Source organism: Symphalangus syndactylus, chromosome 11 (genome assembly GCF_028878055.3).
Source record: "Symphalangus syndactylus isolate Jambi chromosome 11, NHGRI_mSymSyn1-v2.1_pri, whole genome shotgun sequence".
Classification (NCBI taxonomy): Eukaryota; Metazoa; Chordata; class Mammalia; order Primates; family Hylobatidae; genus Symphalangus; species Symphalangus syndactylus.
The window spans coordinates 76,243,384-76,261,448 of NC_072433.2; positions in this window are offsets into that span (position 1 = coordinate 76,243,384).

The following is an 18,065-nucleotide window of genomic DNA, read 5'->3' on the forward strand; positions in this document are numbered from 1 at the left end:
CAGGTCATTAACATGTAAACCAAATCAACTTCCCAAATGCATTAGGCTACCCTGGCCGATAGCTGATGACTTCACTTATCCTGAAGAGTTTCAGCTGCACAGGAAGCAGAAATAGAGACTGATAAGGGAGGATACTTATGTTAAGGTTAAAGCATGATAAACACTTTTCCTTACAAAATAAAAAAAAAAAAGCTTTAATATTTAGGAAAGGCTACTAGAGATTGGGCACCTCCCGCCCTAACCAACCATTAATATATACCGTGCCCAGTAAAGTCAAAGATAAAATACATCAACTAGTATAGAATAATGAAAAGACAAGATTGCATGCCAGTAGAATTATAGATTACATAATAAACCAAATTATTTTTTAAAAAATATTGTGAAAGCAAGAAGGGAAAATTCATAGAACATGGAATGTATGAGAGTAGACAATAGGAGTATATTGAAATATCTAGCTAACTAAAGATATTTCCTCACTTTAGAAAATTCCTTTTAGCACTACGTTTAACCCAATGACTAGTTGTATTTCCTGTTAAGTTCAGCAATATGCCTCCAGACGACTATTTTAATATATGAGGACAGTATGGTTCAAAAAGCCTCCTGCTTCAATGTAGGAGGTATTTGATGTGAGTAGCTTCTCTCATAAGAGTGGGCTCAACATTTAGGCAACGGTCCCAAGGCTTCACTTGAAAGGGGAAGGTTTATTTTATAGGCAAGTACAACTAGATCTGAACAATCTTCAAGTTCCAGCTCATCATTGTGACTATCAGCACAACTAAAACCATTCCCTCCCTTTTATTATAGGAATGCATCGCAAACTGTCACAAAGCAAAAACCATCTGAAATAGTAGTATTTCTTGCAGATTAGTATTTACAATGTATTTTGTTTGCCGGTTTTTCAAATGTTGAGTTTGCCATTACCATGAATTCATTTTAATAATATGGCAGAGAGCATCTGTATCAGGTTTCCATTCAAAGTACAACTTCTCTGAAAATCCAAAAATTTAAAGGGCAAAGATATTTCGAATACTAAGATATGTCTATATATGGTGGTAAAAATAAAATTAATTTTCTTCACGATTCACAAAGGTCCTGAAAAAGCAAAGCATTTGAAGGACCATCTAAGTTTATTGCCATAATGCCTAAAATTAATGCAGCGAATTACAACAGTCTATTTGACATGAGCAAACACACAGCCAATACATGAATTTCAGCCCTGCTGTTTTTGATGAATTATAGAGGGTATTTCTGTTTACCACAGTACACTTCAGTTTTAGATTTTCTTTCAAAAGGAAATTATTTTATTTTACCTTTTCATATTTTAAATAATTATTTAATAATACCCATTATAACAAACCCCTAATTATCAATGATACTGCAAACATTCAAAAGTAAGTATAACCCCACACTAGATAATTTGAAAATAATTTGGATCTGGAATGTATCACAGTTGGCCTTTTAAAATATAGGATTTTCCCCTCAGCAGATTTAGCTTCTTAATTATGTGTGACCTAAGTTAATATTACCATTAGTTTTCCTCCCATGAGCCTTTATAGTTGAAACAGAAGAGATATGAAGAAATATACAATAGAAAATCACCTGAGATTTAAAATTATTCATGAGTAATCCACAAAGTAGTTAATCCAGAGTGTGCTTTGTATTCTTTAAATACTTCTGGACTTTTGGTTTCTGTTTTTGTTTTTGTTTTTTCTTTAAAATCATCCTGATCCTTGCCATCTAATGATACTTGGTTAGGATCAGACTATTTTCTCATATAGGGAGGAGCTTGTACTAGGTGTCAGGAGACCTAGATTCTCTATCTAGTTCAAAATTTGTGCCTTACTAAGGGATTTGTCCTTTCTAGGCTTCAGTTCGCTTATGTGTTAAATGAGTTCTGTAACCTATTCCAGTTCTATCACTAGAAAACAGAAAATGTTTCTACCCTTTAAACCAATTGGAAGGTAGGGGTCTATCCAGTTAAATAATAGGTGGCAATTCCTTTAAAAGAAAATTATGTCTGGGATTGATGTACTACTGTACCAGCTTTTTTTTTTTTTCTAATCACCAAATATTTCCTACATTAAGTAGTACATGCTTTATTGTTAATGTAAATATAGAGTCACTTGTTTTTCCCTCAAAAGAATTATGTTTAGCAATATATTTAATTAAAGTGTCATAGAAGTTACAGAGATCATACTCCTCAGGATTTTAACTCCAGGGAAATCTAATGTTGCAATTTCTGTTTAGAGCTGCATACCATCTTACTCCAACCTCCTCTCTTCACTACTTGCCTACATTAAAGCAGCGGTCCACTAAAGCCCTGTGCACTGGGTCTGCCTGCTTTTAAGCCTGGCCCACGCTGGGTGTAGCTCTTGAAGTGAGCTTTAAAAATTATTTTAAAGTGAACTGGGGCGGTTGCCACAGCAACCCACCCTGAGATGAAGAAAGGCTATAGATTAATGTACCCCTTAAGATTATTCAACTGTATAGTACTTGTTCCTCAGCCAGAATACTTTTAACACAAACATGATAAGTGAACATGGTAGTTTAGAAAAATCTAAAAAGCAGTGAAACACAAATTCCAATAGCATTACATAATTTAATCTTTGTCTAATTATAGTATTGATGATACACAGGACTTCCCATGAAATAGATTAATTGTATAAGATACAGTACTTGCAAAAGTAGGCCCTGAAAGATGACATGATCTTTAAGCAAAATGATATGTCATTGCTTATAATATAAAGTGTATGGTGGTCATTTAACTCTTTATTATTGTTATACACGTCTATTCTGTAAATACCTAAGGCCAAGGAGTTTGGCAGTTTTACCTTTATGGTAACTCTGTGGTAAATGATAAAAACAAATGTGAGCACTCACCACATACACTTCTTTACTGCCACAGTCATTTGCCTTCCGTTCTTTACTTCATCTCTTCATAGAAGTTACTTCACAGTTTGCAACTCTTCTTTGGCACCTTCAAATGTGGAAGTGCAAAACAGTATATAGTATTTTGTTAATGCTGATATGAAAATACTTTCAAATAGATTTATTTCTAAAACTTCTAATCTGAAGTAACAATATTCTGATTTTAAACCAAAGTGTTTTGAATATAAGACAACTGAAATTGTCATGTATTGTGATAATAATCTTTAACATAAATAGTGCCAAATATCTAAATTTCAAAAATTCACTACGTGCTGCATTAACCCAAGAAGAATATACAGGCTGTGGAATGTCTGTGATTGAGAATTTGCAATATACAAAGGATTTGTTATTTTAAGACAAGGTTTACACATATCTAAGGATTCTATATTTATCTGTATTTCTGTACCTTCAGTTTTATATCTGATAGAGAATTATAGAAGAATGTTAAATTCATTATATCCGAAGCTAACACAATTTGTCAAATTGGGAAATGTTTGCAATGCAGTTGAGGTTACTGAAAGGGCTTATTTTATGCATTGCCTAAAGGCCAATTTAAAATACTTTGGGATTAGTGATGTGTATTCAGTACGGTTTATAAATTCTATTACCAATAATACCTTATTCTTCCAAGCAGTGTTTAACTGTACTGAGCACAGACAAATGCTCCTGTGTTCTGATTTCTGTTTTAGCCTAGCTTTCCATGACTTTGTGCACACAAATGAACCTTTCCTTGGCTTCAGACTGAGGCTAGTCCCAGAAAGAGAACCAGCCTTGAGACACATCAGACCAGGATGGTCAATATCTCTTTTCCCATTTGTAATAGCAGGAGGACTTTGCATAGTGAAGGATCATTTATAAAGCCTCTATATTTGGGTTGACATCTCTGAGGTTTATTTTTAAGTTGCTTCAGAGTCAAAGAGAAATGAAAAATTTTGGCCAGTTTTACTTTATGGGTGTTAGTTGAGTTTAGGTTTTTAGGCTCAGGCCCACAGTGAGTGAGTCCAAACTTGGTCTTGTAGTCACTACCAAGTGATTTGGTGAGTCCTCTTTCTTCCAGTTGTGCTTCATTTTACAGTCTATGAAGTCAGAATCATAATACACATCTCCCAGGGCCTATTCACCTTATAGAAATGCAATCTTCATGAAATAACATCTGAAAGGTATGGTAAGGTTTTTTTTTAAAACGACACTACAAATTATGATACATTTCTTCCTTTTCCTGTAATCAATATGTCCGAATAAGGCTTGATCAGTAATTTGCTTGCAAGTGTGTGGCTGATTCAAAAATACCCACATGCATGACTAAATTTAATGCGACTTTACCTTTACTTACAAAATTGTTAAATGTTGTTCATCAGAACATTGATTCTATCCCATTTCTTGAAATATCACAGAAACCTTCAATTCAAGGAATGGATTTTCACACTTCCCCTTTTAACTGTTTCTTCTAGATACCTTACTATGTGTGTGCTTTTTCATTTTAAAAAATCTTTACCCGGGGTCGTGGTTGAAGTGGGGATTAAAAATCCCGTCCTGCGTTTTGGTGCTCACTTCTTTGTTTGGAAAGCAGAGCGCTGGGACTCAATCCGGACGGCCCTCAAAGACCCAGACGAGGGACGCCTCTAGTTTGAGCAACTCACTCCGCTGAGTTATTGATTGCAGGCAGCAACAATCCCTCCGGTTGATTTGTGTGAAAAGTGAATCCGCGCTGGCTGGGCGTTCAGTAAAGGCGCAACAGCTGCAACGGCATCCAATTATTGCCGATCCTCCCCTCCAACACTGCTCTCATCACCTATATACTCTTTTCTCTGCCCGTCTCTGCTTCCCCCCCCCCCACCCACTTTTCTCCAGGGCCGACGGAGCTGAAGGGGCGGGGGTTCCTTCCTTGGAGTGTTTCTAGAGCTCGGAGGCTGCTAGTAGGGGGTGAGTGCGCCACGTGCGTGCGCCACGGGCGAGCAGGAGGCAGGCTCTAGGCCCTCCTGGGGACCTGCTGGGCCTGGGTGCGACGAGTGGGCGGCCACGCTGGTTTGGCGCGGGGAAGAAAGGGGGTGTGCTGACTTGTATTTAGTTGGGGGTTGTGGAAGTCACGGCTGGGGGAAAAGCGTCCGGTGGTTTGTTGGTAAAGAGGGTGCGTGATGGGCTCTGGGGAATGGAGGAGGGCGCAACGGCTGTGGGTGGACTGTGGAAACGGGCGGTGGCAGTGCCGGGGGTAGTTGTCCTGCTGGTCTGGTTTTGGGATCCTGGGCTGGAGAAATGCGATCCAAAAGAGCTCGGGACGGGCTCAGAGCGACCCACGAAAATGCCAGGGGCCAAGTAAATGAACCCACCCTTTAACAGTGCACAAAGCGCTGGCACACGGTCCACGTCTGGTGACGCAGGCTGCCCGAAGCGCTCCAACCATTTTGCAAACCTGGGAGAGCAAGAGGGGCTCTGCAGGTTTAGCCGCCGCCCCTGTCCCACTCTGGCCAGCCGGAGTTTTTCACCTGACAGACCAATAGGAAAGAACACGGGCCCCAAACTGGATTTTATAGTCTGAGCTCTCAGCATCTAAGGAATTATTTTTCAAAAAACAAAAGCCAACTCATAGCTCTATTAAGCTAACGCGTGTGCGAGTTTTGGCTAGGAAAAAGCCACAAAGTAAAGCAAGAAGTAGGGTATTCAGGATAAAACACACACTTTAAAGACAAAACAGAAAGCTTCCTTTCTCCTTGTACCCCCTTTATTTGTTAACACAGGTGAACGGTTCTGGGATGTCTTACAAAAATGCTGTCACTAAATGCAGATATCTGTGCTGTTCTTTGATCTGTCTGGCATTGTGGAATACTCAATTACATCAAAGGTGTAAAAACGTTTATGTTATCATGTTCTTGAAACATTTAGTGGCTACCAAGATGGTAGCTATTTAAATTAATTAAAATAAGATAAAATAAAAATAAATTCTGTCCCTCAGTTCCACTAGCCATATTTCAAGTGCTCAATAGCCACATGTGGCTAGTGGCTCCCTTATTGGACAGCGACATGTCAAACATTTACATCACTGCATAAAGTTCTACTGGAGAATACTGCTATAGAGTTCAAAATGAATGCTGGTTAAAAAAAGAAAGAGAGAGAGAGAGAAAGAAAGAAAAGAAAGAAAGAAATTACATTATGACTGATACCAGCCACATTTTAGGACACTCTTGGAGTTTCTGTTACTTGGCACTAATGTGAGAAGCTTTAAAGTCAGACTTTCAGTATCTTCCTGCTGAAAGAGACCTTGGGGAACACTTCACCCAGACATCTGATTTTTTTATAGGCAAGAGAAATCAGGCCCAGAGAAGTTAAGTGATGCCCCCAAAGTTATGTCATAAATTTGGAAAGAAGATAAGGGGTCCCCTAACAGGTTCCAGTATACTTTGTGCCAGACAAGGACATCTCTCTAGGCAAATTCATCTTATAGAAAGTCAGCTTGACTGAAAATTTTAGGCAAGAGTACCCTTTTACAAGAAAAAATACTGCTAAGTATTCCTCCAGGAAGAAATTCCATTTAACAAAGAATGAGGAGAATGGGGAATAATACTATCTCCCAAACTAAAAGTGTATTATTGGTAGTGTCATAGATTCATATAATGCCTTTTCTAAGAGGCTAATTGGGATAACACTGTGCTTAATTCTACTTTAAAAATTCTGAGGAAATGGGATTATCCTCTTAAAGAGCTAAAAAGCATTCTTAAGGTCAGGGAGGAAAGGTGTTACCTAAGGTGAAAATTGTTATCAAAGCATAATCTTTCTCAAATTTGATAAAGATATCAGATACATTCATTATGATATAACTACGATGGAATTGGCTCAGAAATGTTAATAACAAACAAACCTTTTTTTTTTTTTTTTTTTTTTGAGACGCAGTCTTGCTCTGTTGCCCAGGCTTGAGTGCAGTGGTGCGATCTCAGCTCGGCGGCTTGCTTAAAGCTCCACCTGGTGAGTTCACGCCATTCTCCTGCCTCAGCCTCCCGAGTAGCTGGAACTACAGGCATCCACCACCACACCCAGCTAATTTTTTCTTTTTTTGTATTTTTAGTAGAGACGGGGTTTCACTGTGTTAGCCAGGATGGTCTCAATCTCCTGACCTTGTGATCTGCCTGTCTCGGCCACCCAAAGTACTGGGATTACAGACGTGAGCCACCGCATCCGGCCCTAACAAAACATTATTACAAATTACACTATCTGAAACATATAAGGCAACAGAATACATCATAAAGATTTAGCCAAAGAATAAGCTTTCTTATTAGTTTTATTGTTTTGTTTTGTTCTGTCTTTTGGGTTTGTTTTGTTTTTAATGCCATGTTTGTATTCTATATATCTTACTGTTAATTAGGAGTGAACTGTTGGTATTAATTCTGCTCTTTTACAGTAGTTGCCTTTTAACTTAACCCTTAGTGAAGGATCCCTGAAGTGTCCAAATAAGAGTACTTATGAATATTAAATAATTTTAAATTAATAATAACAATAAATTCTTTTAAAAGTGTAGATTTACATTTATATTTGAATTATTGTCTTTCTCTTCTTAATTTACCATTTGCATGTGGTTCAGCATTCTTCCCATTCTCCCTAAAATCCAGTATCCTTAGAGAAAATGTTTCACTTCTTCAAGTGCTTGTAGACATGGAAGAAGGCCTCACCTTCTCCATGGCTGATGACTGAGAAGGCTGGTCTGACTTGGAAGAGGCTGTGTGGCCAACAGCCAATTGGCTGTATCACATGATAACTGTTTGATTATGCATATGGTTTAAATCTCCCTTTGCCTCAGTTTCCTCATTTGTAAAATGTGGAACAAAATGTGCTACCCTCAAAACTTTGTTATAAGGATTAAATGAGCTATTCTGCATAAAGCACAGGGCTGGAAAAGTGATAAACTGCAGTAAAAATTAGCCATTCTTAATCTAATGCAAAGAATTTCCACTTCTATACCATTAAGTTCTTTATTCACCCATACTGGGGTTATCACAGCAGAAAGAAGTAGGTCATCCGAGAGGTGGGAATTGGTTCAGGATGAGATTTACCTTTGAAGAGGTAAAATGTTTTAAAATACCATGACTTAACTGTACAGGTTGCCTTATTTCCCTTTCACTGACATCATGCCTCTAGGATTTTTTTTCTTTTTTGGGGGGATGCTTTATTATACTTGTTAGCCACTTGGTTGCTGAAAAGGCACTGAAAACTCAGAGTCTATCCTCTTTTCACCCTGGGTGACCTTTGGAATGCTGTTGTCAGCCAAGATGACATTGATATCTTCAGTCTCCCGCTAGCTTGAATTCTTTAGGGAAGAGTCTGCTCAGATTGTCTCCTGATGTCATTCCAAATGTCTGATGGCCATCTATGGCAACTGGATTGGGCAAAAGCCTGCTGGGAAGGGGTAGCTCACAGAATGCCTAATGGAGAGCTCTGTTCAAGAGGATCTAGAAGTAGTTCTGTTAGACATATGATCAACACTACAGCTATGTTAGGGGACTGTACCATTTCTTGAAAAACAGAAGCATAGACATTTTGCATTTTTGGTTCTAATAAAGTCCCACCTGAGATGTTTATGATTTATACTGATTTTATGATTAAGTATGTATTACAGAAAAAAACAGACTTAGAGAATGTCAATAAAAATTTTATATCTGATATTCATGCTAACACTAGTTATTAAGTGAAGACCCCAAGTTAAGAAAGAAGAGTTTAGAAAAGAAGGAAAAAAGCTACCACATGGCAAAATGTACATTATTCTCTCTATCTTTCTAGGTATTTTTTCTTTTTCTTTCTTTCTTTCTTTCTTTCTTTTTTTTTTTTTTTTTTGATGGAGTCTTGCTCTGTTGCCCAGGCTGGAGTGCAGTGGTGTGATCTTGGCTCACTGCAATCTCTGCCTCCCATAGAGATGGGGTTTCAACATGTTGGCCAGGTTGGTCTTGAACTCCTGACCTGAGGTAATCCGCCCGCTTCTGCCTCCCAAAGTGCTGGGATTACAGGCTTGAGCTACTGTACTAGCCATTTCCAGGTAATTTTTTAAATGACTATGTTCTACTTATCTGGAGCTTACAAAATTATTTATAAAATATTTTATTTATAATCCTATATTTTAAACCAAGCAATATAATAGAAAATGTTATGTTTTCAAGAAGGTAAGATCATGCATAGATCTATATGCTTTCAATACGTAATTTTATAGAAATTCTGGAACAAGGAGGCACATAATTATATCAATATTCTAATTTCTTAGGAAGAAACAATTAATTTTCACTGGGAGGAAGTTTCTAAATTATTTTGTAATATGGTGAGAATTAAAAGTAAAACTCAATAAAACTTTTAAGTTTAAGTCAGTGATTAAAACCAGTTTGTTTCACCAAAGTACTGATTGAGTCAAAGACTCAAACCAAAGGCCAGATTTCCTATGGACTATTACTTATTTATTTATACTAAATGTGTGGTTAAATCTTTTAAATCAGTAATGTTCTTAGTCATAATACAATGATATCTGGAGTATATATGCAAAAATAATACTATCTTATTAGAATATGGGTTGAAATGAATGTTTGAAGTACCTAACATTTAATGGCCACATACTATTTGTCAGGCTCTGTATTAATTGCTTTATAAGCTTTATTTCCTTTTATTCAAAGAACAACCTTTTAGACATGTACTATTATTGTCCCCATTTTACAGATTTTACACACTAAAGCTATGAATGCTGACATGACCTGCCCAGGGCCACATAGTTCCTAAGTGCCGAAAGACATAAAACCAATGTGTTTGTTTCCAATACTCTACCCTTAGCTATGATGCTATACTGCTTCCTTGTACTCGTAACATTTGTTCACTTATAGGGATAATATAATAGATATTTTTGTCCCACCAGAAAATATTTCAGAAATACATATCTAAATGCATGACATCCTCTTAAAGGTAGACACTTTAGAAGACCATTTATTTCAATAATGTTGTCTTTGCTCAAGTCTATTTAGAAATCTCCTCAGGGATTTGCTACACAGTCTTAAAACTGGCCTGATTGTTGGCAAATCTTTATCATTAAGGATGAATTTTTTTCCAAAAGTAAATCCAAGCCAAATGTAGTAAACAGGATGAAAACTAAGATTTGAGTATGAAGCATTAGATTATTTGATATTTGTCTCATAAATCGACACTAATTGAAGATATAAAAGAGGAATTTCAAAGGTATTTTTGATATGATTGTATAGCCTTTAAGGAGACAGTTTTGACAAGTAACACTCGTAAAAGGTCTGGTAATTTTAAAAAAAGTCATTTTCACTAAATTAGTAGTTATAGATCATCTGTAAACAGCATGGGAAATGTTCTTTTCAAAGAGTATAAAATGGGCAGTGGAGAGTAACTAGGAAACTCTGGACCAGAATCCACGTTTAGACACTAAATAACTGTTTTGACCTTAATTTTCTAAATGCCCTTTTTGTAAAATGGGGAAGGTGGCAGGAACTACCCATGATAATGATTTTGCTGAGAGAAGCACATGAAATTGTACTTCTGTGGCCGCTTAGTGCCTCGCATATAGAAAATTCTCAATAAATGTTAGCCATTATATACCATTTCACTTTCAAGAACTACCCCACGTTCCTGGAAAACATCTCAACGTTGTAGTTAGGTAATGATATTTTAAAAGATGTTTTCTTTTCTGTCAGTTTCATGCTTCCAAACAGTTATTTTATGTAAAGTATTTGATATATAAAGTAAATATAAACATATTTATGGTCGTATGTTTATTCAATTAATATGTATTATACCAAGAAGTCTTATATGTTGGACTGCTAACTATATTATCCTTGTCAGTGTTCTATATAATATTGTCTTTAGATAAACTTTTTTGGGGGTATTCTTATTGGATTTCATCAGACTTATGAAAGTAATGACATACCCATTTGCCCAGAATAATGCTACAAGATTTTATTTTTTAGTTACCTCAGACATCTTCTAAATTGTTTATTCATTATATAATCTTAAATTTAAGGGAACTGAGCATAAATATGTTGAATTAGTGGCTTCCTATTAGATCCCAGCAAACTCCACTTAAATCAGGGCTCTTATCTGTGTAGCATATGCGCGCAGTTGTGATGTTGTGAAAGTTTGTCTTTACATCACTCTCTTCCCTATACTCACCTTCAGCAGGCCCTGCTTTCACTTTGGCATGCTCCACTCACCCAGCAGCAATTTTTACAATCAGTAATAGCTCTTTCACGAGTGCTTCTTTCTCCTCTAGGCCTTCCACTGATGCGACCTACAAAGTCCTTTCATCCCTCAGCCGCCCCTTTATGTCCCTGGAATTCTTTCCAACTATGTTCTATCAGAGGAGCCGGCCACTTCAGCCGCCTAATCCATGACACGGTATCATTGTGCAACCACTTTAAATGAACCTCTCTTCAAAAGTTTTCTGAAAAGAATTCATAATCCAAAGGAGTATCCATGCTTCCACAGATACCCTGCTGTGTTGGTCAGGAGGTGTTTTAGGGAGCACTTTCAGTATGTCTCAGGTCCCTCCCGCCAGCAGCGACTTCATTTGTCCACACAGATCTAAGCCTTGGATGCAAGTAAATGGGAAACCTGGCTCTTACTTGAGGAAGCAATTTTGTTTTTGAAAATGTTGGGATTGGAAGATGAACTCTCTATCAGCAAAATATTAAGATACTCCTTGAAAATTTATATACTTAAAAAATTGTACATTGTATTACCTGTTCCTCTGGTCTCCTTTTCTATTCCCTCTTTGCAATATGAGGCATGCAGCCACTGCTTGTCCCTTGTACCATAGTGACTATGTTGTCATTCAGACTTACCCTGTGTGCTCTCTCTTCTGCCCCACCAAAGCCACCAGAGGTGTAATTAGTGATTATTTATCCAGAAATGTCTTGAACAGGGTTTAAGAACTCTTTGAAGAGAGTGTGTACCACTTGTTGGATAAAAGAGAAAATTTGAAAGGGTTGGGGAGAGGTTTAGGGTCAGAGGGCAAATTTCATTCTGGCTTCTATCTCCTCTATTAAATCACAGATAAAGCATCTTCCTATGTGCAAAGACAGGGTACATAAACAAAAATTTCCCAACTTAGTGTAGTCTTAAATCTGTAAATAAAGAGTATCCATATCAAATGGAATGTATTTTATATTAAAAATCATCACTCAAGATTCAGAAGGAAGAAATAAGATTCTAAGTTAAAGATTTTGAACACTACTAAAGTAAGAAACATTCTACAACTTTCTTATTCCTTTTGACCCCTTTAGCAAAGGCTAAATAGCTAGCCAACAGATTTCCTCCCAACTATTCCATTTAACTTCCTTCCTTCCTTCCATCTGTCATTCATTCATTTATTCTTTCCTTCCTTCCTTCCTTTGTCTTTTCTGCTTCCTCTCTTCATTTTCAGTTGTAAATTCTTTATTATCAGTTGTGAACTCAGTAAAGCTATGCGTGCACGCACACACACAACTGGTTATTAACAGGATTTTTCCTTTGCGTTGGAAAATTACATTTTCTGTTTCAGAACCATAGGGTATTATTCTTTTTTGATTTATCAGAATCACTTCAAAATAAAATATCTTCACCAAAGGAGCTTATTTCTAAACAATTGATGATGCATGTTGTAGATAATATGGTCATAGAATAACTTCTATGATTATTTTTTGTTATTAATCACTGTAATTACTCTTTGATTGCAATGATGATTAACTTACAATGAATAAGGTCTGTGCTTGTGTTGGTTATATAGTATTTGTGAAGGATTTATGTTCATGCATCCACACAGTCTCATCTCATCCTTACGTAGCCGTGAGATTCTAGTTTGTGTAGCCTATGGCCACAAAATAAACTCACCCACAGGAGAATAAAGCCTATGGTTTCTCTCACATTATCAGTGGGCTATAGCCTCTTAAACTCCGCAGGTCAGTGATGATTAATTGAGCATTCTCAATTAAAAAATATGGAAGGAAATCAAATGTGTATGCTCCAGCTCTCATACTTCCCATAATAAGCACTGTCTGTATTGTTTTAATGACTATCCTGAAGAGTTTGCTCAAGCCGTTTTATCACATTTCAGGCCGTATTATTTAGCATCTTAAACTTAAGAAAAACTTGAGAATGATTTTTTTTCTGGCTTTTCACTAGTATTTGATGACACTTATTTTCCAGTCTACATAAGATAATTAAAATAAATGAACTACTCAACACAGTAGTGTTTAATTATAGCAGACAATACATTTTAAAAGGTAAAGTCTATAGTTGTGTGCATATGCTGCCTTTCATCTTTTGGGACTTGGGATCACTAAATGTTAGTTTTCTTGTTACTGTAGAGCAGGAGAACTATCCTCCTCACAAAAGAGGGCTCCTTGTGAGGATGTTAACAGTCTAGCGCAAAGAACCAAAGTGCCTCAGAATCACCCAGGTGCATGTGAAAATGCAGATTCATGGGCCCCACCTCAGGCCCACTTAGCTGCAATCTCAGGAATCTGCATTATAACAGGCTCCTCAGGTGGTTCTTGCATAGCACTTATTTGCATGCCACTCTCTTAAGGTGAAGGGAAGCATAAGATCCACAGGTCCCTCTAATGCCATAACTTTTTTTTCTCTCCATTTGTTATTCACTCCTGTTCTCTCCACTAATGTTAACAAATTTTGTGGAACTTTTAAAGTCATGAGAACCTTTCAAGATAGTAAGATGAATCTTGATTCAAAATTGTAAACAAGAAAAAAAGACATGCCACAAGTATTCTGCCTGTTGAAATTAGAAAACCAGTTAAGCAATATGGAAACCTAATTATCTCAAATTTCTGTACAATTCTTCGTCTGTACTTAATTGAGGGATAGCCATTATCTTTTCTTGGATGGAATCTGTTCATTGGGTCCTGATACCTCTGCAAAACCTGTAAAATGGGCTTCAGATCCAGGGACCTCTACCATTGGTGATAAGTGACTCCCAAACATTTTCATCCTTCAGTGACTGCCAGCTGCTGTGAGCTTAGACTCCATGAAAATAGGACTGGCACTGGTCATAGTCACTTGAGGAATGTGGCTTCTCTGTAAAGAGATTTTCAATCAATGCGGATGTTCCTTGTGACCTCAGTAATCACCTCCATCTGCCAAGCAGTCATAAAGGGCCTGCACAACTTTGCCATCCTTGTCAACAGAGTGATCCATATCTTAGGTCTTTAACCTCTTTTGTATTAAGATTTTTTTAAAAAATACATTAATCATGTTTTAATTCTGTCCTCATGAGCATAAAAATAGCAATAATAAATGATTATTACTATTGCAAAAGTATTGCTTTAGTTTACAAGTTTTCCTTAAAAATATTGAACTCCCCAGCTGTATTTATCCATTCTTTCAATCTATTTATTCATCATACATAACCTAAATACCTATATGCAGCAGACATATTGTACTAGGATTCAGATATTTTTAACACTGTTTCTTGTTCCAACATTTTCCTGACATAAACAAATATATTATCATGCTGGCTTACAGCAGTGTGTGTGGAGAATATCTTTCTAAGTTTAAAAATTGTCCTGTCATTTTATAAAATTAAAAATATTAAATGACCATTCAGTACTTTTTCGTCAATTTAGCCTTATAGTGCATACTGAAAGTTCAAAGCTTTGTGTCATAATACAATTTTGAGAATGAGACTTTTTGTATTATGTTACTAGGGTCCCCAAGTGGAAAAAATATGGCCTGATGCTCTGGAATATATTGCAAAGTGATTTTGTTTTCCCCACTGGCTTCGCAGGCTAGATACTGTGTCAGTTTTAATTACTTGGAATGCCTACATGGTGGGCTACTTATAGCAATAGGGACAGGGTGGGGCCCAGTCATTGCATACAGGAACCCACCAATAATAGTCCAGATTCCTTTTGAGACTTCCTCACACGAAAACAGAGGAAATATCTTTCATTGGATAACTAAAACTTCCTTTCCTATGATTTGTATAAAATGGCCAAAAAGGCCCATCCATTCATTAGCCTCACAGAGGTTAAGTGACTTGTTTCCAGTCACAAAATGACTTTGCAGTGAAACAGAGAGTCCAACTCAAATCTTCCTACTTCTGCTCTGGTGCTCTTTGAAGAACACTCTTTAACTCTAATGAGGAAGCCTTTATGATCCTTCAAAAGCAGATAAGGGACAAGTCACTTATTTTCACTAAAACCCCTTTGGGATGTAGGGCAATGATTAAACTTACTTGAAAGTCTTGTGATTTTGCACGTTTTGCTTTGACACTCCTATCTTTCAAATTGCTAGAAATGGATGCTATTTACTATTTTGCTTGAAATTGATTTGCATACTGTTATTACATATTGTTAAATGATTTATTGATTAATGACTAATGTTTATTTGAACTAAATGTAATGGAATAAGCAAGTATATTTTCAAATTTAGATAAACAATTTAGTTGCTAAATGGTGTTGTTAGTCATAAAATTGTTGATTATTTTAGATCAATCCCTTGCAGGGGAACCCTAGCCACAATTTCCTTCCATATTTTTTCTCAATATTTTAAGCTTTACCCCTTCTCTTTTTCTTATTAATTTACATGTCTGGGTTTTAAAGCTAACACTTCCTATAAGCAGGTACTGCTCCAAAGGCCAGGACTAAGATAAATTCTTATAAATTCAGAATGTGGTAGATTTCAACTTAACAGTTTCTTTTCTGGAGATCAAGAAGACAAATATTTGGCTTGAATATTAATATTTTCATGACCTTGACCGGATCAATATATTGCAAAAATATTATCAACAAATTATATAAATATACCATATTTACTAATATAATTAATAATTTTGGAATTAATAGAAGATAGTTATATATACACACACACAAGCTAGTAAGTTGTTAAGGCAGTTATATGAACTATATAATGTATTATGCACTTGAATATATACATATGCTTATGTGTTAGTATATTTTGTATTTTTAATTACTCCCAATCTTAAAAAAACCCTATATTCCAACCTATATTTTTGATTTCTACATTTATCTTCTAAATATATGTATTACCTTTGATTATTTTTTATTTCTGCTATTTCATATACATTCATAAATATTTCCAGTTTGGAAATCCATGTAAATGGTAAAACAAATAATAAACTTTTGCACCATAGATGTTTTAGTACATTTATAGTCTTTGTATTTTTTAGAACTACATTTTAATATGCTGTGATAAAAATGTGTATTTCTCTAACAAGGTATTAAGTTTGGTGACTGAAAAGGGTTCTTCAAAGGAATATAATTCACATTAATTTTCCATGTGATCATTGTTACTTATAGTTTAATAGTCAACATGTTTAAAGTCTAATTAGAAAAAAAATCACTGGATATTAAGTTGGGAAACAGACCCAAGTCTGTATCTACATAAAGGTCAACACCTTGGTGACCTTTGGTAAATTTCATTTTTTTTCTTTGATTTCATTTTCTTTGAAAATTAGAAGCTGAAAACTTTAAAGTTTTCTTTCCATAACTCCGAAATAGTTTATGAGCTCAAAAGAAAATATGACTAAAAGAAATGTGTGGGCATCATTACCTGGCTGCCCAGTATTTTCATGGACACAGACTTGTAACATACTCTGAAAGTTCCTTTAAGGAAGATAACTCTGTATATATGGACAGCAAGGGAAAAGGGATCAATAGGAAAAAGAAGGGGAAATGAGTTAATGACAAAGGAGGAATGGTAGGCAGTAGAAATGACTCCCCACTTACTTGTTTTTTATCTATAGTCTAGTTATTCCTATTTGAAAACCTACTGGCACCAGGTATTATCAACAGGGATGAGTAATATGTAATTTTTATCTTTACTGGGTTACATTTGGCACATGGACAGTTGACAGCTGTCAGTCAGGTGGCTGGTCAATGAGGAGATACATATAAAGCTGCCAAAATATTTTTGTTGCTTTAAATACTTACAAGTAAACCATTTTAGCTGGAAATTTTGTTGCACTGAAATTAAATAGGCTGATATTTAAAATATAATTAATTGAAGTTAACTACTGGGAGAATCAAGATTTTCCCTATTAATATATAAGGTTAAATAACATGTTTTTCCAAGTGTCTTTCTGAAACAGGAAAACAATTTTTCTCCACTGTAAATAAGCTATCTGTAAGATAGGAAGATATCTTGCAAATAATGTTTAAAATGCATATGTTTTAATGTTAAATATTTAGAGCAGGTGTAAATCAATGCTACTTTAAACTCCAATATTTTATTAAAATAAACCATTCCCATACATTGAGGGAGTTGGCATAAGTTTTTTTGTGACACAATGTTGAAGATTTATTAGAAAGGACAAACATAGCTGCATGGTGGACAAGAATTTACAGCTTCTCATAATGAAAATTTAAAAAAATGGGATTTTAGATTAAGTCTACAGTTCAGGCACAGCTAAAATGATAAATTTTAGTTATTTTGAAATATTTGGGCTATATCTAACATTATTTCCAATAGGTTCATTTATACTTAAATAATTGACAGAGTCATAAACAATAGTTTGGCAGAAGCTTTTGGTTTGCTTATACTTAATGACAATGTAATAATTATAGCCAATGGTAATGCATGTGAAAACTTAACAAATATAATTCTGAAGTTGACATAAGAACACATGTTGTTCAGTTTTGCAGTAACTATCATCTTTAAAAGTAAATATTGTGATTGTTTAGGAATACAGTATTTAACAGACTAGAAAAATAAAAGTAAAATTTTCAAGTGCATGAAATACATACTAATTCTTTAAGAGACTAATGAAGTTATTCTAAAAATTTAGTGACTACAGTTTCTCAGGTGTCTGAATCAATATAATGAAACATAATGAAGCATGACAAAATATATATGAAAGTAGCAGCTTCAAATCGCAATAAATACATATATATTTTTAAATGTTTTAATCATTTGAAATATATTACGTATGTAACGATTTATAATAAAAAGTATATTTGGGTTTTAATGTTTTAAAATATGGGTTCATTAAAATGTTTGTGGGTAACATTATGTTTTTAAAATATTAGAATATTAAATATTTTGTTTGGGTGGAGTATTTCTGATAATTTTTTAAACCACAAATATTTCATAATTTTCAACAGTAATTACGACAGTTTAAAAGAGTATGTTAGTTATACATTTCTGGCATA